Consider the following 21,479-nt stretch of genomic DNA (forward strand, 5'->3'; position numbering starts at 1 on the left):
CCTAGGATGTTGGTCTGTGCAACTCCTCCTTTCACATACTCACAGTACTTGAGCAGGAAATCCACCAGCAGATCAATCTTGGTGTAAGGGTTATACACATGTACAAGCAAGTTAATTTCATTGAATCCAAACAATGGTGTAACTTTAACTCCTTGCATCATGGGATCTTCAGTGTTGTTTCTCAGCCACTCATATACATTAAGGCAAGTAAAATCCTCATGGAACGTGACATCGTACGCACCTGTTTTTGGAAAGTCTTGTACAGCATAGATGTCTTGCCTTTCTGCTCCAGCCTTTTTTTCGATAAGATCTGCAACCACAAATTTCACGTTGTTCTTGTTGGCTTCTCTCGGGGGCACTTCAATCCGGATGGTATTCTTGATGGCAGCCATTCTTCACAATAAACCTGTCGGTACAAAACCACAGCAAAAAAAGTTTCCCGTAAACGGAAACGGAGGATCGCTCCAAACTCGCACCTCCAGCCCAAACCAGGCAATAAACCTGATCTGAGCCAAAAGGCCGAGAAGCGATAACCCGAACGGGCCGCGCGTTGACCGAGCCTACCCAATACTGCTGTTCACCCCTTGCAGCGATTCAGCCTACTCCTAGGCAATTCCATGGGGCCCTGCAGGCTCACACACACTCACAGCTACTAAGCGGGAGGTGAATAAAGGCCGGAGAGGAAGCAAGACAGGATTTGCTTCTTTTGCTTGCACCACAATGCAGTGCTGAAAGAGGAGGAATCGACATAAAAACGCCTTCCTGGCAACGCCCAAATGCCCTCCTGCCGTGCAAACACTGGCAGCAGCAGCAGCAGCAGCAGCAGTAAGTGCATGCCCACTGCCACCCCTTCTCCTTTCACACCTTGTACCAGCTTTAATCCAGTCCAGTGCTGCCTGCTGAGCAGCACTGACCAACACTGCCTGGGCCCAGGCTTTTATCTCTGAGGCCCCATTATGATGTCAGAAAGCTGGCTCTGGCTCCTGAGGTCTCCACTATGACACGTGCAAAGTTCCGTCTGAACTTTATATGAGACGGTGCGGCTCAGTCAGTCACTCAGTGTTGCCTGAGAGGGCAACACTGCAACAGCCGGCCCCCAGGCTGTCTTTTTTTTGCACAGCTAGTTGCCTCCAGGAGGCCACAAGAGGGAGACAAGGGACTGCAAAATGGAAAATAGGCATCCACCAACTTTACAGACAACTTGTTCTCCTTGCTCCTACAACCTCCATCCTTGCACAGTTTGTTATTCTTCCAGGTAACATAGTAACAAATCCAAATTGCTGCTCTCTTTGTAGGCAAGCAAGGGTTTGTTGCAACTGCAATTCTTACTTCTTCTTGAAATGTAGGGACCACAGTACATTCCATCACATCCATCTAGTGTACACAGGTAGGTCCATTGTGACGGGCGGGCGGGCAGGCTGGCTGCTTTAATGGCTGTTTGCTGTTCCCCTACTCCACTCCACTATTTGACTATGGTGCTGCATCAATCAGTGGCTGGCTCAGGTGCAGCTCTTTAACCTACCTAGGAGGGAGGGCGGAGAGAAGACAAGGAAGGTGAATGAGCTGTTCCAATGTGAAATGCCGGAAACACAGAAACACAGACGACACAAAACAAGAGGTGGCAATGTATTAATTAATTGCATTTAATAAATTAGCTCATTATCACACATGACTGTACAAATGCATTGTCCAACAGGTGTTGAAATAATGGGATTAAAAGGGGAGATCCCATCCGAAAGACAAAAACAATGGCAAACACAAAAAGCACTTTTGGAATCTGATTTTAGTAAACACATAAGGAAAGGGTGCACCGGTCCTGGAAATACTGCAATACCAGGTCAATGCGTAGAGTGGACAGAGCAAGCTCTATTTCCATCTCCCTGTTCTAAAAATCCATTTAATATATGGTCCCCAGATAGGGGACGTATCAGATATTAAACTGATAAGAACAGATACTACACTTGATCTTAGCCAAAAGGCCGAGAAGCGATAACCCGAACGTGCCGCGCGTTTTGCTTCTTTTGCTTGCACCACAATGCAGTGCTGAAAGAGGAGGAATCGACATAAAAACGCCTTCCTGGCAACGCCCAAATGCCCTCCTGCCGTGCAAACACTGGCAGCAGCAGCAGCAGCAGCAGCAGCAGTAAGTGCATGCCCACTGCCACCCCTTCTCCTTTCACACCTTGTATCAGCTTTAATCCAGTCCAGTGCTGCCTGCTGAGCAGCACTGACCAACACTGCCTGGGCCCAGGCTTTTATCTCTGAGGCCCCATTATGATGTCAGAAAGCTGGCTCTGGCTCCTGAGGTCTCCACTATGACACGTGCAAAGTTCCGTCTGAACTTTATATAAGACGGTGCGGCTCAGTCAGTCACTCAGTGTTGCCTGAGAGGGCAACACTGCAACAGCCGGCCCCCAGGCTGTCTTTTTTTTGCACAGCTAGTTGCCTCCAGGAGGCCACAAGAGGGAGACAAGGGACTGCAAAATGGAAAATAGGCATCCACCAACTTTACAGACAACTTGTTCTCCTTGCTCCTACAACCTCCATCCTTGCACAGTTTGTTATTCTTCCAGGTAACATAGTAACAAATCCAAATTGCTGCTCTCTTTGTAGGCAAGCAAGGGTTTGTTGCAACTGCAATTCTTACTTCTTCTTGAAATGTAGGGACCACAGTACATTCCATCACATCCATCTAGTGTACACAGGTAGGTCCATTGTGACGGGCGGGCGGGCGGGCGGGCTGGCTGCTTTAATGGCTGTTTGCTGTTCCCCTACTCCACTCCACTATTTGACTATGGTGCTGCATCAATCAGTGGCTGGCTCAGGTGCAGCTCTTTAACCTACCTAGGAGGGAGGGCGGAGAGAAGACAAGGAAGGTGAATGAGCTGTTCCAATGTGAAATGCCGGAAACACAGAAACACAGACGACACAAAACAAGAGGTGGCAATGTATTAATTAATTGCATTTAATAAATTAGCTCATTATCACACATGACTGTACAAATGCATTGTCCAACAGGTGTTGAAATAATGGGATTAAAAGGGGAGATCCCATCCGAAAGACAAAAACAATGGCAAACACAAAAAGCACTTTTGGAATCTGATTTTAGTAAACACATAAGGAAAGGGTGCACCGGTCCTGGAAATACTGCAATACCAGGTCAATGCGTGGAGTGGACAGAGCAAGCTCTATTTCCATCTCCCTGTTCTAAAAATCCATTTAATATATGGTCCCCAGATAGGGGACGTATCAGATATTAAACTGATAAGAACAGATACTACACTTGATCTTAGCCAAAAGGCCGAGAAGCGATAACCCGAACGGGCCGCGCGTTGACCGAGCCTGCCCAATACTGCTGTTCACCCCTTGCAGCGATTCAGCCTACTCCTAGGCAATTCCATGGGGCCCTGCAGGCTCACACACACTCACAGCTACTAAGCGGGAGGTGAATAAAGGCCGGAGAGGAAGCAAGACAGGATTTGCTTCTTTTGCTTGCACCACAATGCAGTGCTGAAAGAGGAGGAATCGACATAAAAACGCCTTCCTGGCAACGGGCAAATGCCCTCCTGCCGTGCAAACACTGGCAGCAGCAGCAGCAGTAAGTGCATGCCCACTGCCACCCCTTCTCCTTTCACACCTTGTATCAGCTTTAATCCAGTCCAGTGCTGCCTGCTGAGCAGCACTGACCAACACTGCCTGGGCCCAGGCTTTTATCTCTGAGGCCCCATTATGATGTCAGAAAGCTGGCTCTGGCTCCTGAGGTCTCCACTATGACACGTGCAAAGTTCCGTCTGAACTTTATATAAGACGGTGCGGCTCAGTCAGTCACTCAGTGTTGCCTGAGAGGGCAACACTGCAACAGCCGGCCCCCAGGCTGTCTTTTTTTTGCACAGCTAGTTGCCTCCAGGAGGCCACAAGAGGGAGACATGGGACTGCAAAATGGAAAATAGGCATCCACCAACTTTACAGACAACTTGTTCTCCTTGCTCCTACAACCTCCATCCTTGCACAGTTTGTTATTCTTCCAGGTAACATAGTAACAAATCCAAATTGCTCCTCTCTTTGTAGGCAAGCAAGGGTTTGTTGCAACTGCAATTCTTACTTCTTCTTGAAATGTAGGGACCACAGTACATTCCATCACATCCATCTAGTGTACACAGGTAGGTCCATTGTGACGGGCGGGCGGGCGGGCTGGCTGCTTTAATGGCTGTTTGCTGTTCCCCTACTCCACTCCACTATTTGACTATGGTGCTGCATCAATCAGTGGCTGGCTCAGGTGCAGCTCTTTAACCTACCTAGGAGGGAGGGCGGAGAGAAGACAAGGAAGGTGAATGAGCTGTTCCAATGTGAAATGCCGGAAACACAGAAACACAGACGACACAAAACAAGAGGTGGCAATGTATTAATTAATTGCATTTAATAAATTAGCTCATTATCACACATGACTGTACAAATGCATTGTCCAACAGGTGTTGAAATAATGGGATTAAAAGGGGAGATCCCATCCGAAAGACAAAAACAATGGCAAACACAAAAAGCACTTTTGGAATCTGATTTTAGTAAACACATAAGGAAAGGGTGCACCGGTCCTGGAAATACTGCAATACCAGGTCAATGCGTGGAGTGGACAGAGCAAGCTCTATTTCCATCTCCCTGTTCTAAAAATCCATTTAATATATGGTCCCCAGATAGGGGACGTATCAGATATTAAACTGATAAGAACAGATTTTTTTTTTTTTTTTTTTTTTTACTCAGATCACAAGTCTCAAAACTTAAAATCACCATCTTTTTCTCTTCACAGATCTCAAGACTCACATCATCATCGTAAAAGGTAAGTATATTTATACATTATTTCCCCCTAAATATCTATTCTACACTCCCATTACAGAATTCCATTTCTTTTGCTTCCATTTTTCTTCTGCTTTCTCTATTCCTAGTTCTTTCTTTTCTTTCCAAAAATAGATAAATAAATAATTTAGGCTTAGACGTATGCAATCATCAACAGTTAAAGCATCCCTTTTAAATAGTAAAATATTCCTGGACCTCCATAGCGCCATTTTAACTGATGCTAAGATCAGCCAAACTATTTGAAACTCATTTTCCCCGATTCCAATTCCATAAAATATCAAGTTAAAATTAAAATAGTTAACTTTACTCACCATGCTCACCAACTTACTTATCTTTTTCCACACTTTTTGTGCAAAATCACAATTCCAGAAAACATGCATTGTGGTTTCATCATCAATACAACCACTTCTAGGACATTGGCTATTCCGATTCAGTCGTCTTTTATATTGGAAATCCTTTGTTGGTAAACAATCCTTTATCATACATCATAATAGATCTTTGTGATCATTAGACAAACAAAGATGGTTAACACATTTCCAAATGTTTTTAACTACCTGGGGAGTAAACCGTTCAATCGGGCTGCAAATGGTTCTACCCTCTAAGACTTTTAATATTTTTTTATGATTAATAAGAACCTCTTTTCCTTCTTCTGCCAGATTGAACTCTCTTATAATTTTCTCTAAGATTAAATAGTTCTCTGGGGGCAACCACCTATATGGTCTCTTTAGATCTATATTGATCCATTTATACTTCCTTATGAAAAAACCAAAATTATATATTACAAAGGCTCTCAACTTTGATTCAGGTCCACATAGGATACTAATACACTGTGATAAATACTTACAAAATAAAAACTGTCTAAGATCAGGGAAACCCTTACCACCATTTCCTTTCGATTTATATAACTCTACTCTCCTTACTCTCTCCATTTTTGAACCCCAAAAGAAATTAAAACATACCTTAATAATTCTTTTCATCATAATGTTTGAGGGCATAAAAACAGCAGATACATATAAAATCAGAGGCAATAGAACTTGTTTAATCACTAAGATTTTCCCTTCCATTGATAGGCACCTTAGTTTCCAAAAATCCACCTTCTTTTTAACCCTTTCCAAGAGAGATTCCCAATTTTTTATACTTCCACAGTTTTGTGAGAAATGAATACCTAGAATTTTCATATCTACTACACTTAATAATTTACATTCCCTTTCCAACTTAAGATTCCCTATCAATAAAACCCCTGATTTTTCCCAGTTTATTTTAAAACCAGATGCACCATTAAACCATTCAACTACTCGTAATACCCTATTAAACCCTCTCAAACTTCTAACTAAAACCGTAATGTCATCCATATATGCCACAATTTTAACTCGCTCATTTTTATTCCCTGGTATAAAAACACCATCAATAACTTTATCCCTTCTTATTGCACATAAAAGTGGTTCCACGGCACAAATAAAGAGTATTGGCGACAAAGGACACCCTTGCTTCACTCCACAATTCATTTTAACCTTTTCCGATAAAAAGCCATTCACTGAAATTTTACTGAAACAACTAGAATATAAACTCTTAATACACTTAATAAACATATCAGGACAACCAAGCTTTTTTAAAACCTGAAATAAAAACAAATGGGAAATTCTATCATATGCTTTTTCGAAATCTAATGAGATCAATGCCAAATCCTGATCACGATCTTTAAAATCCCATAATACATCTCTAATCAAGAGTAATGAATCTGTAATTTTTCTCCCTGGCACAGCACATGTCTGATCCTCCTCAATTACCGATGAAATTACTTTTTTCAAACGATTAGCAAATAATTTTGCATAAATTTTATAATCCATGTTTAGTAATGTTATAGGCCTCCAATTCTTTATCATTTCTTTATCCCCTTTCTTAAAAAGTAAAACAATTAACCCTTCAGACCATGATATTGGCATTTTAAAAGAGGATAGCACCCTAAAAATGATATCACAAAAATCCACACCCACCAACTTCCAAAAGACCCTATAGAACTCTATCGGTAAACCATCCAAACCAGGTGTTTTCCCATTTGAAAAGCTATTAACTGTATTATAAATTTCATTTTCAGTAAAATCTTCAGATAAAAGACCTATTTCTTCTTTATTAAAATTTTTATCTAGTTGACTGATAAAGTGGTCCCTTAAAGAACCATCACTCTTTTTTTCAGAAAATAAGTTATCATAAAACTCATGTGCCTTTTTCAATTTACCTTCCAAAACCACCTCTCCCTCCAACTTGTCAATATAATCTCTCTTATTGATGATTTTTTTAAAGAAGAACTTTGAGCATTTTTCATCACATTCCAAAATTTTTACTCTCGAATTAAATATGATTTCCCTTCCTTTTTCATACAAACTTCTATTAATTTGGCTTTTAATGCCTTCAATCTCATCATCCATCATTACACCACTCTTTTTCAAGACATAAAAACACTGGAGTTTCGTATTTAGAGATTCATATAATTCCACTCTCTCTCTCGCCTTTCTTTTACTAATACGAATGAAAAATGTTTTGATCTGAGATTTTACGAACTCCCACCATTCAAAAACATCCTTAAAACTGCTTTTCCTACACTGCAACTTTTTATAGAATGAACCAAATTCCGATTTTACGTTCTCATCTTCTAATAGTTTTGTATTCAATTTCCAATGTGAAGATTTTTTGCTTTCCATTCTCTCACATTCTAACGTACATTTGATCAATCTATGATCGGAAAAACAGTTAAAATCAGTTTTAAAAGATGACCCTTTAAAATGCTCTGATACAAAAAAATAGTCTATTCTAGACCTAGAGTTTTTCCTACTCCATGTAAATTCATCTTCTTTCTTTTTGCCACATATTTCCCACATATCTTTTAAATTACTTGATGAGAGAATTCCTTTTAGGCATGATACTGAACCATCTTTCTTATTTTCCAGATGGCAGTTAAAGTCTCCTCCAATTATAATAGGGTCCGAACCTGTAAGGAACAACTGCAGAATTTCAAAGAGCTGGATTCTCTTACTCTTCTCTGTGTATCCATACACACAGAAACATTTGATTTTTTTATTAGTCTTCTTCACTTCTATCATCATTATCCTCCCCGGATAAATCTCTTGAATTTTCTCCACTTTCCACTCCTTACTACATAAAAAACCTACTCCATCGCTCTTTTGCTCATTACCTCCTGAAAAAAAGGCTTTTCCTTTCCAATATTTTTTATAGAACTCATAACACATACTTTTCTCTATATTACATTCTTGTAAAAAAATGAAATCATAAGCTTCATTATTAAAAAAGTCATATAAAGCAACTCTCTTTTTTGAATTTTTTAACCCCTGAACATTCAGGGAAGCTATACTGATCATCTTTTAATGACAATTCCAGGGCTATCTCCCCCGCCCTCATCAGTGGTAGAAGGATACTCGTTTATCCTCAAAGCCTCCGAACTAACAGAGCTTAAGGGTGACACGACTTCCAAAATTTCTATCACTCTTCTTTTTTCACCACTAATATTTCCACGTTTCGCCTCTGCTTCATCATCTAAAGATCTTTTCAAATTACCTAATGTCGTTTCCATTACCTCTTCAGTAAGGCCCTCCTCTTCCACAGGACTATCTGAAGGGGTTTCCCTCACTACAGTGATACCTTCTGTTTGTCCAGATCCCCCAGCTTCAGATCCCTGGGTTACCACTACTGCAGGTATTTTTTCCACTTTTTCTTTTACTTTTTTCTTTTCCTCTTTTTCCTTCCTAGTTTCTTTTTTCTCTTGCCTCTTTTCTTTTCCCTCTCGTCTCTTCTCCTTTCTCTCCTTCTCCTTCCTCTCTTTCTCCGTACACTCTCTTTCCTCCTCCTGAACCTCCTCCTGAACCTCCTCCTGAACCTCCTCCATTACCTCTTCAACTTGCTGTGGTTCAGGTATTTCTTCCATACGTTTTGGACAATCTGCCTCTTGATGAATACTCATCGGGCAGTCCATACAGCGTTTACAGTTATCATCACTGTGGCCGTATTTCTTGCAACTTCTGCAATAGGGAGGCATCCCTGAAAAAAATAAATATCCTCTACTACGATTTATAAACACCACAGGCGGGGGCCTACAGACTCCTCCTTCTTCCTGTGGATCTTTTTTAAACGTAGCATAATATACTCGCTTTCCATTCCACACTCCGAAATCCGTCATCCCATGTTGCTTTAGGGAGAGTTTTTCACAAAAATTCCAGAGGTATGATTCCACCTCTTGGTCCGTTATAAATGGACTATACATTTGTATGGTTAACAATTTTGCCTGAAATTGAAACAATGGGGCAATTTTTATCCCCTTAAAAACATCTCGCCCCTTATTAGCTTCATAAAGGGTGTATGCCTTTTCGCATAATGCATTTGTTTCCAAAGTCACATCATAAATTCCCCTAGAGAAGAAGGTTTGTATACAAAAGAAGTTCTTCTTCTCCAATTCCATAACCGGTATTAGTATTTTGTCATAAAGGTACCTTAGATTTTTTTCTTGTCGGACTTCTGGGGACACGAAGAACCGAATAGTATCCTTTAAGCCATACTTATCATCAAAGAAGTCAGGCCGATTATCCTGAAATCCTCGCCATTCTCCTGGTGTTCTCCTTCCATAAGCCATGTTCCAACGAATTTTTTCTTCCTCCACAGCACGAAAAAAAGCCCTTGAAAAGAGCTCGATCGCCTCCTGATTCCAATGGAAAACACGAAATCCACACGTCCAGCGAAAGAATCCCTCCACGAATAGGTTCCAGATCCTCCAAAGAAAAAGGCACACCAGCTTTCAGCCACCCCTCAATAGCAGCAGTTCGGTCCGAAAACCGAAAAGGCCGAGCAGGTAGGTTTCCACCAGTGCACCTTGCCCTCTGACTTCAACCCACTACAGATCGAAGCCAAAAGGCCGAGAAGCGATAACCCGAACGGGCCACGCGTTGACCGAGCCTGCCCAATACTACTGTTCACCCCTTGCAGCGATTCAGCCTACTCCTAGGCAATTCCATGGGGCCCTGCAGGCTCACACACACTCACAGCTACTAAGCGGGAGGTGAATAAAGGCCGGAGAGGAAGCAAGACAGGATTTGCTTCTTTTGCTTGCACCACAATGCAGTGCTGAAAGAGGAGGAATCGACATAAAAACGCCTTCCTGGCAACGCCCAAATGCCCTCCTGCCGTGCAAACACTGGCAGCAGCAGCAGCAGCAGCAGCAGCAGTAAGTGCATGCCCACTGCCACCCCTTCTCCTTTCACACCTTGTATCAGCTTTAATCCAGTCCAGTGCTGCCTGCTGAGCAGCACTGACCAACACTGCCTGGGCCCAGGCTTTTATCTCTGAGGCCCCATTATGATGTCAGAAAGCTGGCTCTGGCTCCTGAGGTCTCCACTATGACACGTGCAAAGTTCCGTCTGAACTTTATATAAGACGGTGCGGCTCAGTCAGTCACTCAGTGTTGCCTGAGAGGGCAACACTGCAACAGCCGGCCCCCAGGCTGTCTTTTTTTTGCACAGCTAGTTGCCTCCAGGAGGCCACAAGAGGGAGACAAGGGACTGCAAAATGGAAAATAGGCATCCACCAACTTTACAGACAACTTGTTCTCCTTGCTCCTACAACCTCCATCCTTGCACAGTTTGTTATTCTTCCAGGTAACATAGTAACAAATCCAAATTGCTGCTCTCTTTGTAGGCAAGCAAGGGTTTGTTGCAACTGCAATTCTTACTTCTTCTTGAAATGTAGGGACCACAGTACATTCCATCACATCCATCTAGTGTACACAGGTAGGTCCATTGTGACGGGCGGGCGGGCGGGCGGGCGGGCGGGCTGGCTGCTTTAATTGCTGTTTGCTGTTCCCCTACTCCACTCCACTATTTGACTATGGTGCTGCATCAATCAGTGGCTGGCTCAGGTGCAGCTCTTTAACCTACCTAGGAGGGAGGGCGGTAGAGAAGACAAGGAAGGTGAATGAGCTGTTCCAATGTGAAATGCCGGAAACACAGAAACACAGACGACACAAAACAAGAGGTGGCAATGTATTAATTAATTGCATTTAATAAATTAGCTCATTATCACACATGACTGTACAAATGCATTGTCCAACAGGTGTTGAAATAATGGGATTAAAAGGGGAGATCCCATCCGAAAGACAAAAACAATGGCAAACACAAAAAGCACTTTTGGAATCTGATTTTAGTAAACACATAAGGAAAGGGTGCACCGGTCCTGGAAATACTGCAATACCAGGTCAATGCGTGGAGTGGACAGAGCAAGCTCTATTTCCATCTCCCTGTTCTAAAAATCCATTTAATATATGGTCCCAAGATAGGGGACGTATTAGATATTAAACTGATAAGAACAGATACTACACTTGATCTTAGCCAAAAGGCCGAGAAGCGATAACCCGAACGTGCCGCGCGTTTTGCTTCTTTTGCTTGCACCACAATGCAGTGCTGAAAGAGGAGGAATCGACATAAAAACGCCTTCCTGGCAACGCCCAAATGCCCTCCTGCCGTGCAAACACTGGCAGCAGCAGCAGCAGCAGCAGCAGTAAGTGCATGCCCACTGCCACCCCTTCTCCTTTCACACCTTGTATCAGCTTTAATCCAGTCCAGTGCTGCCTGCTGAGCAGCACTGACCAACACTGCCTGGGCCCAGGCTTTTATCTCTGAGGCCCCATTATGATGTCAGAAAGCTGGCTCTGGCTCCTGAGGTCTCCACTATGACACGTGCAAAGTTCCGTCTGAACTTTATATAAGACGGTGCGGCTCAGTCAGTCACTCAGTGTTGCCTGAGAGGGCAACACTGCAACAGCCGGCCCCCAGGTTGTCTTTTTTTTGCACAGCTAGTTGCCTCCAGGAGGCCACAAGAGGGAGACAAGGGACTGCAAAATGGAAAATAGGCATCCACCAACTTTACAGACAACTTGTTCTCCTTGCTCCTACAACCTCCATCCTTGCACAGTTTGTTATTCTTCCAGGTAACATAGTAACAAATCCAAATTGCTGCTCTCTTTGTAGGCAAGCAAGGGTTTGTTGCAACAGCAATTCTTACTTCTTCTTGAAATGTAGGGACCACAGTACATTCCATCACATCCATCTAGTGTACACAGGTAGGTCCATTGTGACGGGCGGGCGGGCGGGCGGGCTGGCTGCTTTAATGTCTGTTTGCTGTTCCCCTACTCCACTCCACTATTTGACTATGGTGCTGCATCAATCAGTGGCTGGCTCAGGTGCAGCTCTTTAACCTACCTAGGAGGGAGGGCGGAGAGAAGACAAGGAAGGTGAATGAGCTGTTCCAATGTGAAATGCCGGAAACACAGAAACACAGACGACACAAAACAAGAGGTGGCAATGTATTAATTAATTGCATTTAATAAATTAGCTCATTATCACACATGACTGTACAAATGCATTGTCCAACAGGTGTTGAAATAATGGGATTAAAAGGGGAGATCCCATCCGAAAGACAAAAACAATGGCAAACACAAAAAGCACTTTTGGAATCTGATTTTAGTAAACACATAAGGAAAGGGTGCACCGGTCCTGGAAATACTGCAATACCAGGTCAATGCGTGGAGTGGACAGAGCAAGCTCTATTTCCATCTCCCTGTTCTAAAAATCCATTTAATATATGGTCCCCAGATAGGGGACGTATCAGATATTAAACTGATAAGAACAGATACTACACTTGATCTTAGCCAAAAGGCCGAGAAGCGATAACCCGAACGTGCCGCGCGTTTTGCTTCTTTTGCTTGCACCACAATGCAGTGCTGAAAGAGGAGGAATCGACATAAAAACGCCTTCCTGGCAACGCCCAAATGCCCTCCTGCCGTGCAAACACTGGCAGCAGCAGCAGCAGCAGCAGTAAGTGCATGCCCACTGCCACCCCTTCTCCTTTCACACCTTGTATCAGCTTTAATCCAGTCCAGTGCTGCCTGCTGAGCAGCACTGACCAACACTGCCTGGGCCCAGGCTTTTATCTCTGAGGCCCCATTATGATGTCAGAAAGCTGGCTCTGGCTCCTGAGGTCTCCACTATGACACGTGCAAAGTTCCGTCTGAACTTTATATAAGACGGTGCGGCTCAGTCAGTCACTCAGTGTTGCCTGAGAGGGCAACACTGCAACAGCCGGCCCCCAGGCTGTCTTTTTTTTGCACAGCTAGTTGCCTCCAGGAGGCCACAAGAGGGAGACAAGGGACTGCAAAATGGAAAATAGGCATCCACCAACTTTACAGACAACTTGTTCTCCTTGCTCCTACAACCTCCATCCTTGCACAGTTTGTTATTCTTCCAGGTAACATAGTAACAAATCCAAATTGCTGCTCTCTTTGTAGGCAAGCAAGGGTTTGTTGCAACTGCAATTCTTACTTCTTCTTGAAATGTAGGGACCACAGTACATTCCATCACATCCATCTAGTGTACACAGGTAGGTCCATTGTGACGGGCGGGCGGGCGGGCTGGCTGCTTTAATGGCTGTTTGCTGTTCCCCTACTCCACTCCACTATTTGACTATGGTGCTGCATCAATCAGTGGCTGGCTCAGGTGCAGCTCTTTAACCTACCTAGGAGGGAGGGCGGAGAGAAGACAAGGAAGGTGAATGAGCTGTTCCAATGTGAAATGCCGGAAACACAGAAACACAGACGACACAAAACAAGAGGTGGCAATGTATTAATTAATTGCATTTAATAAATTAGCTCATTATCACACATGACTGTACAAATGCATTGTCCAACAGGTGTTGAAATAATGGGATTAAAAGGGGAGATCCCATCCGAAAGACAAAAACAATGGCAAACACAAAAAGCACTTTTGGAATCTGATTTTAGTAAACACATAAGGAAAGGGTGCACCGGTCCTGGAAATACTGCAATACCAGGTCAATGCGTGGAGTGGACAGAGCAAGCTCTATTTCCATCTCCCTGTTCTAAAAATCCATTTAATATATGGTCCCCAGATAGGGGACGTATCAGATATTAAACTGATAAGAACAGATACTACACTTGATCTTAGCCAAAAGGCCGAGAAGCGATAACCCGAACGGGCCACGCGTTGACCGAGCCTGCCCAATACTACTGTTCACCCCTTGCAGCGATTCAGCCTACTCCTAGGCAATTCCATGGGGCCCTGCAGGCTCACACACACTCACAGCTACTAAGCGGGAGGTGAATAAAGGCCGGAGAGGAAGCAAGACAGGATTTGCTTCTTTTGCTTGCACCACAATGCAGTGCTGAAAGAGGAGGAATCGACATAAAAACGCCTTCCTGGCAACGCCCAAATGCCCTCCTGCCGTGCAAACACTGGCAGCAGCAGCAGCAGCAGCAGTAAGTGCATGCCCACTGCCACCCCTTCTCCTTTCACACCTTGTATCAGCTTTAATCCAGTCCAGTGCTGCCTGCTGAGCAGCACTGACCAACACTGCCTGGGCCCAGGCTTTTATCTCTGAGGCCCCATTATGATGTCAGAAAGCTGGCTCTGGCTCCTGAGGTCTCCACTATGACACGTGCAAAGTTCCGTCTGAACTTTATATAAGACGGTGCGGCTCAGTCAGTCACTCAGTGTTGCCTGAGAGGGCAACACTGCAACAGCCGGCCCCCAGGCTGTCTTTTTTTTGCACAGCTAGTTGCCTCCAGGAGGCCACAAGAGGGAGACAAGGGACTGCAAAATGGAAAATAGGCATCCACCAACTTTACAGACAACTTGTTCTCCTTGCTCCTACAACCTCCATCCTTGCACAGTTTGTTATTCTTCCAGGTAACATAGTAACAAATCCAAATTGCTGCTCTCTTTGTAGGCAAGCAAGGGTTTGTTGCAACTGCAATTCTTACTTCTTCTTGAAATGTAGGGACCACAGTACATTCCATCACATCCATCTAGTGTACACAGGTAGGTCCATTGTGACGGGCGGGCGGGCGGGCGGGCGGGCTGGCTGCTTTAATTGCTGTTTGCTGTTCCCCTACTCCACTCCACTATTTGACTATGGTGCTGCATCAATCAGTGGCTGGCTCAGGTGCAGCTCTTTAACCTACCTAGGAGGGAGGGCGGTAGAGAAGACAAGGAAGGTGAATGAGCTGTTCCAATGTGAAATGCCGGAAACACAGAAACACAGACGACACAAAACAAGAGGTGGCAATGTATTAATTAATTGCATTTAATAAATTAGCTCATTATCACACATGACTGTACAAATGCATTGTCCAACAGGTGTTGAAATAATGGGATTAAAAGGGGAGATCCCATCCGAAAGACAAAAACAATGGCAAACACAAAAAGCACTTTTGGAATCTGATTTTAGTAAACACATAAGGAAAGGGTGCACCGGTCCTGGAAATACTGCAATACCAGGTCAATGCGTGGAGTGGACAGAGCAAGCTCTATTTCCATCTCCCTGTTCTAAAAATCCATTTAATATATGGTCCCAAGATAGGGGACGTATTAGATATTAAACTGATAAGAACAGATACTACACTTGATCTTAGCCAAAAGGCCGAGAAGCGATAACCCGAACGTGCCGCGCGTTTTGCTTCTTTTGCTTGCACCACAATGCAGTGCTGAAAGAGGAGGAATCGACATAAAAACGCCTTCCTGGCAACGCCCAAATGCCCTCCTGCCGTGCAAACACTGGCAGCAGCAGCAGCAGCAGTAAGTGCATGCCCACTGCCACCCCTTCTCCTTTCACACCTTGTATCAGCTTTAATCCAGTCCAGTGCTGCCTGCTGAGCAGCACTGACCAACACTGCCTGGGCCCAGGCTTTTATCTCTGAGGCCCCATTATGATGTCAGAAAGCTGGCTCTGGCTCCTGAGGTCTCCACTATGACACGTGCAAAGTTCCGTCTGAACTTTATATAAGACGGTGCGGCTCAGTCAGTCACTCAGTGTTGCCTGAGAGGGCAACACTGCAAGAGCCGGCCCCCAGGTTGTCTTTTTTTTGCACAGCTAGTTGCCTCCAGGAGGCCACAAGAGGGAGACAAGGGACTGCAAAATGGAAAATAGGCATCCACCAACTTTACAGACAACTTGTTCTCCTTGCTCCTACAACCTCCATCCTTGCACAGTTTGTTATTCTTCCAGGTAACATAGTAACAAATCCAAATTGCTGCTCTCTTTGTAGGCAAGCAAGGGTTTGTTGCAACAGCAATTCTTACTTCTTCTTGAAATGTAGGGACCACAGTACATTCCATCACATCCATCTAGTGTACACAGGTAGGTCCATTGTGACGGGCGGGCGGGCGGGCGGGCTGGCTGCTTTAATGTCTGTTTGCTGTTCCCCTACTCCACTCCACTATTTGACTATGGTGCTGCATCAATCAGTGGCTGGCTCAGGTGCAGCTCTTTAACCTACCTAGGAGGGAGGGCGGAGAGAAGACAAGGAAGGTGAATGAGCTGTTCCAATGTGAAATGCCGGAAACACAGAAACACAGACGACACAAAACAAGAGGTGGCAATGTATTAATTAATTGCATTTAATAAATTAGCTCATTATCACACATGACTGTACAAATGCATTGTCCAACAGGTGTTGAAATAATGGGATTAAAAGGGGAGATCCCATCCGAAAGACAAAAACAATGGCAAACACAAAAAGCACTTTTGGAATCTGATTTTAGTAAACACATAAGGAAAGGGTGCACCGGTCCTGGAAATACTGCAATACCAGGTCAATGCGTGGAGTGGACAGAGCAAGCTCTATTTCCATCTCCCTGTTCTAAAAATCCATTTAATATATGGTCCCCAGATAGGGGACGTATCAGATATTAAACTGATAAGAACAGATACTACACTTGATCTTAGCCAAAAGGCCGAGAAGCGATAACCCGAACGTGCCGCGCGTTTTGCTTCTTTTGCTTGCACCACAATGCAGTGCTGAAAGAGGAGGAATCGACATAAAAACGCCTTCCTGGCAACGCCCAAATGCCCTCCTGCCGTGCAAACACTGGCAGCAGCAGCAGCAGCAGCAGTAAGTGCATGCCCACTGCCACCCCTTCTCCTTTCACACCTTGTATCAGCTTTAATCCAGTCCAGTGCTGCCTGCTGAGCAGCACTGACCAACACTGCCTGGGCCCAGGCTTTTATCTCTGAGGCCCCATTATGATGTCAGAAAGCTGGCTCTGGCTCCTGAGGTCTCCACTATGACACGTGCAAAGTTCCGTCTGAACTTTATATAAGACGGTGCGGCTCAGTCAGTCACTCAGTGTTGCCTGAGAGGGCAACACTGCAACAGCCGGCCCCCAGGCTGTCTTTTTTTTGCACAGCTAGTTGCCTCCAGGAGGCCACAAGAGGGAGACAAGGGACTGCAAAATGGAAAATAGGCATCCACCAACTTTACAGACAACTTGTTCTCCTTGCTCCTACAACCTCCATCCTTGCACAGTTTGTTATTCTTCCAGGTAACATAGTAACAAATCCAAATTGCTGCTCTCTTTGTAGGCAAGCAAGGGTTTGTTGCAACTGCAATTCTTACTTCTTCTTGAAATGTAGGGACCACAGTACATTCCATCACATCCATCTAGTGTACACAGGTAGGTCCATTGTGACGGGCGGGCGGGCGGGCTGGCTGCTTTAATGGCTGTTTGCTGTTCCCCTACTCCACTCCACTATTTGACTATGGTGCTGCATCAATCAGTGGCTGGCTCAGGTGCAGCTCTTTAACCTACCTAGGAGGGAGGGCGGAGAGAAGACAAGGAAGGTGAATGAGCTGTTCCAATGTGAAATGCCGGAAACACAGAAACACAGACGACACAAAACAAGAGGTGGCAATGTATTAATTAATTGCATTTAATAAATTAGCTCATTATCACACATGACTGTACAAATGCATTGTCCAACAGGTGTTGAAATAATGGGATTAAAAGGGGAGATCCCATCCGAAAGACAAAAACAATGGCAAACACAAAAAGCACTTTTGGAATCTGATTTTAGTAAACACATAAGGAAAGGGTGCACCGGTCCTGGAAATACTGCAATACCAGGTCAATGCGTGGAGTGGACAGAGCAAGCTCTATTTCCATCTCCCTGTTCTAAAAATCCATTTAATATATGGTCCCCAGATAGGGGACGTATCAGATATTAAACTGATAAGAACAGATACTACACTTGATCTTAGCCAAAAGGCCGAGAAGCGATAACCCGAACGGGCCACGCGTTGACCGAGCCTGCCCAATACTACTGTTCACCCCTTGCAGCGATTCAGCCTACTCCTAGGCAATTCCATGGGGCCCTGCAGGCTCACACACACTCACAGCTACTAAGCGGGAGGTGAATAAAGGCCGGAGAGGAAGCAAGACAGGATTTGCTTCTTTTGCTTGCACCACAATGCAGTGCTGAAAGAGGAGGAATCGACATAAAAACGCCTTCCTGGCAACGCCCAAATGCCCTCCTGCCGTGCAAACACTGGCAGCAGCAGCAGCAGCAGCAGTAAGTGCATGCCCACTGCCACCCCTTCTCCTTTCACACCTTGTATCAGCTTTAATCCAGTCCAGTGCTGCCTGCTGAGCAGCACTGACCAACACTGCCTGGGCCCAGGCTTTTATCTCTGAGGCCCCATTATGATGTCAGAAAGCTGGCTCTGGCTCCTGAGGTCTCCACTATGACACGTGCAAAGTTCCGTCTGAACTTTATATAAGACGGTGCGGCTCAGTCAGTCACTCAGTGTTGCCTGAGAGGGCAACACTGCAACAGCCGGCCCCCAGGCTGTCTTTTTTTTGCACAGCTAGTTGCCTCCAGGAGGCCACAAGAGGGAGACAAGGGACTGCAAAATGGAAAATAGGCATCCACCAACTTTACAGACAACTTGTTCTCCTTGCTCCTACAACCTCCATCCTTGCACAGTTTGTTATTCTTCCAGGTAACATAGTAACAAATCCAAATTGCTGCTCTCTTTGTAGGCAAGCAAGGGTTTGTTGCAACTGCAATTCTTACTTCTTCTTGAAATGTAGGGACCACAGTACATTCCATCACATCCATCTAGTGTACACAGGTAGGTCCATTGTGACGGGCGGGCGGGCGGGCGGGCTGGCTGCTTTAATTGCTGTTTGCTGTTCCCCTACTCCACTCCACTATTTGACTATGGTGCTGCATCAATCAGTGGCTGGCTCAGGTGCAGCTCTTTAACCTACCTAGGAGGGAGGGCGGTAGAGAAGACAAGGAAGGTGAATGAGCTGTTCCAATGTGAAATGCCGGAAACACAGAATCACAGACGACACAAAACAAGAGGTGGCAATGTATTAATTAATTGCATTTAATAAATTAGCTCATTATCACACATGACTGTACAAATGCATTGTCCAACAGGTGTTGAAATAATGGGATTAAAAGGGGAGATCCCATCCGAAAGACAAAAACAATGGCAAACACAAAAAGCACTTTTGGAATCTGATTTTAGTAAACACATAAGGAAAGGGTGCACCGGTCCTGGAAATACTGCAATACCAGGTCAATGCGTGGAGTGGACAGAGCAAGCTCTATTTCCATCTCCCTGTTCTAAAAATCCATTTAATATATGGTCCCAAGATAGGGGACGTATTAGATATTAAACTGATAAGAACAGATACTACACTTGATCTTAGCCAAAAGGCAGAGAAGCGATAACCCGAACGTGCCGCGCGTTTTGCTTCTTTTGCTTGCACCACAATGCAGTGCTGAAAGAGGAGGAATCGACATAAAAACGCCTTCCTGGCAACGCCCAAATGCCCTCCTGCCGTGCAAACACTGGCAGCAGCAGCAGCAGCAGCAGCAGTAAGTGCATGCCCACTGCCACCCCTTCTCCTTTCACACCTTGTATCAGCTTTAATCCAGTCCAGTGCTGCCTGCTGAGCAGCACTGACCAACACTGCCTGGGCCCAGGCTTTTATCTCTGAGGCCCCATTATGATGTCAGAAAGCTGGCTCTGGCTCCTGAGGTCTCCACTATGACACGTGCAAAGTTCCGTCTGAACTTTATATAAGACGGTGCGGCTCAGTCAGTCACTCAGTGTTGCCTGAGAGGGCAACACTGCAACAGCCGGCCCCCAGGTTGTCTTTTTTTTGCACAGCTAGTTGCCTCCAGGAGGCCACAAGAGGGAGACAAGGGACTGCAAAATGGAAAATAGGCATCCACCAACTTTACAGACAACTTGTTCTCCTTGCTCCTACAACCTCCATCCTTGCACAGTTTGTTATTCTTCCAGGTAACATAGTAACAAATCCAAATTGCTGCTCTCTTTGTAGGCAAGCAAGGGTTTGTTGCAACTGCAATTCTTACTTCTTCTTGAAATGTAGGGACCACAGTACATTCCATCACATCCATCTAGTGTACACAGGTAGGTCCATTGTGACGGGCGGGCGGGAGGGCGGGCGGGCTGGCTGCTTTAATGTCTGTTTGCTGTTCCCCTACTCCACTCCACTATTTGACTATGGTGCTGCATCAATCAGTGGCTGGCTCAGGTGCAGCTCTTTAACCTACCTAGGAGGGAGGGCGGAGAGAAGACAAGGAAGGTGAATGAGCTGTTCCAATGTGAAATGCCGGAAACACAGAAACACAGACGACACAAAACAAGAGGTGGCAATGTATTAATTAATTGCATTTAATAAATTAGCTCATTATCACACATGACTGTACAAATGCATTGTCCAACAGGTGTTGAAATAATGGGATTAAAAGGGGAGATCCCATCCGAAAGACAAAAACAATGGCAAACACAAAAAGCACTTTTGGAATCTGATTTTAGTAAACACATAAGGAAAGGGTGCACCGGTCCTGGAAATACTGCAATACCAGGTCAATGCGTGGAGTGGACAGAGCAAGCTCTATTTCCATCTCCCTGTTCTAAAAATCCATTTAATATATGGTCCCCAGATAGGGGACGTATCAGATATTAAACTGATAAGAACAGATACTACACTTGATCTTAGCCAAAAGGCCGAGAAGCGATAACCCGAACGTGCCGCGCGTTTTGCTTCTTTTGCTTGCACCACAATGCAGTGCTGAAAGAGGTGGAATCGACATAAAAACGCCTTCCTGGCAACGCCCAAATGCCCTCCTGCCGTGCAAACACTGGCAGCAGCAGCAGCAGCAGCAGCAGTAAGTGCATGCCCACTGCCACCCCTTCTCCTTTCACACCTTGTATCAGCTTTAATCCAGTCCAGTGCTGCCTGCTGAGCAGCACTGACCAACACTGCCTGGGCCCAGGCTTTTATCTCTGAGGCCCCATTATGATGTCAGAAAGCTGGCTCTGGCTCCTGAGGTCTCCACTATGACACGTGCAAAGTTCCGTCTGAACTTTATATAAGACGGTGCGGCTCAGTCAGTCACTCAGTGTTGCCTGAGAGGGCAACACTGCAACAGCCGGCCCCCAGGCTGTCTTTTTTTTGCACAGCTAGTTGCCTCCAGGAGGCCACAAGAGGGAGACAAGGGACTGCAAAATGGAAAATAGGCATCCACCAACTTTACAGACAACTTGTTCTCCTTGCTCCTACAACCTCCATCCTTGCACAGTTTGTTATTCTTCCAGGTAACATAGTAACAAATCCAAATTGCTGCTCTCTTTGTAGGCAAGCAAGGGTTTGTTGCAACTGCAATTCTTACTTCTTCTTGAAATGTAGGGACCACAGTACATTCCATCACATCCATCTAGTGTACACAGGTAGGTC

General features: G+C 44.9%; 10 non-coding genes and 1 pseudogene across 10 annotated transcripts; all 11 read right to left on the bottom strand.

The window, feature by feature from the left end:
* Positions 1 to 1,800: 1,800 nt before the first annotated feature.
* Positions 1,801 to 1,991, bottom strand: LOC142700852 (U2 spliceosomal RNA). Its single transcript, XR_012866732.1, has one exon. It is a non-coding gene; the product is annotated as a U2 spliceosomal RNA (small nuclear RNA).
* A 1,131-nt stretch (positions 1,992 to 3,122) lies between these two features.
* Positions 3,123 to 3,313, bottom strand: LOC142700843 (U2 spliceosomal RNA). Its single transcript, XR_012866724.1, has one exon. It is a non-coding gene; the product is annotated as a U2 spliceosomal RNA (small nuclear RNA).
* Positions 3,314 to 4,573: 1,260 nt separating this feature from the next.
* On the bottom strand, positions 4,574 to 4,776 carry LOC142700865 (U2 spliceosomal RNA; annotated as a pseudogene).
* A 6,287-nt stretch (positions 4,777 to 11,063) lies between these two features.
* On the bottom strand, positions 11,064 to 11,254 carry LOC142700858 (U2 spliceosomal RNA). The gene has a single exon (XR_012866737.1). It is a non-coding gene; the product is annotated as a U2 spliceosomal RNA (small nuclear RNA).
* Positions 11,255 to 12,382: 1,128 nt separating this feature from the next.
* On the bottom strand, positions 12,383 to 12,573 carry LOC142700844 (U2 spliceosomal RNA). Its single transcript, XR_012866725.1, has one exon. It is a non-coding gene; the product is annotated as a U2 spliceosomal RNA (small nuclear RNA).
* Positions 12,574 to 13,694: 1,121 nt separating this feature from the next.
* Positions 13,695 to 13,885, bottom strand: LOC142700845 (U2 spliceosomal RNA). Its single transcript, XR_012866726.1, has one exon. It is a non-coding gene; the product is annotated as a U2 spliceosomal RNA (small nuclear RNA).
* Positions 13,886 to 15,160: 1,275 nt separating this feature from the next.
* Positions 15,161 to 15,351, bottom strand: LOC142700859 (U2 spliceosomal RNA). Its single transcript, XR_012866738.1, has one exon. It is a non-coding gene; the product is annotated as a U2 spliceosomal RNA (small nuclear RNA).
* A 1,122-nt stretch (positions 15,352 to 16,473) lies between these two features.
* LOC142700847 (U2 spliceosomal RNA) lies at positions 16,474 to 16,664 on the bottom strand. The gene has a single exon (XR_012866727.1). It is a non-coding gene; the product is annotated as a U2 spliceosomal RNA (small nuclear RNA).
* Positions 16,665 to 17,785: 1,121 nt separating this feature from the next.
* LOC142700848 (U2 spliceosomal RNA) lies at positions 17,786 to 17,976 on the bottom strand. Its single transcript, XR_012866728.1, has one exon. It is a non-coding gene; the product is annotated as a U2 spliceosomal RNA (small nuclear RNA).
* A 1,271-nt stretch (positions 17,977 to 19,247) lies between these two features.
* LOC142700863 (U2 spliceosomal RNA) lies at positions 19,248 to 19,438 on the bottom strand. Its single transcript, XR_012866742.1, has one exon. It is a non-coding gene; the product is annotated as a U2 spliceosomal RNA (small nuclear RNA).
* Positions 19,439 to 20,570: 1,132 nt separating this feature from the next.
* On the bottom strand, positions 20,571 to 20,761 carry LOC142700850 (U2 spliceosomal RNA). Its single transcript, XR_012866730.1, has one exon. It is a non-coding gene; the product is annotated as a U2 spliceosomal RNA (small nuclear RNA).
* Positions 20,762 to 21,479: the final 718 nt, after the last annotated feature.

Source organism: Rhinoderma darwinii, unplaced genomic scaffold (genome assembly GCF_050947455.1).
Source record: "Rhinoderma darwinii isolate aRhiDar2 unplaced genomic scaffold, aRhiDar2.hap1 Scaffold_1975, whole genome shotgun sequence".
Lineage (NCBI taxonomy): Eukaryota > Metazoa > Chordata > Amphibia > Anura > Rhinodermatidae > Rhinoderma > Rhinoderma darwinii.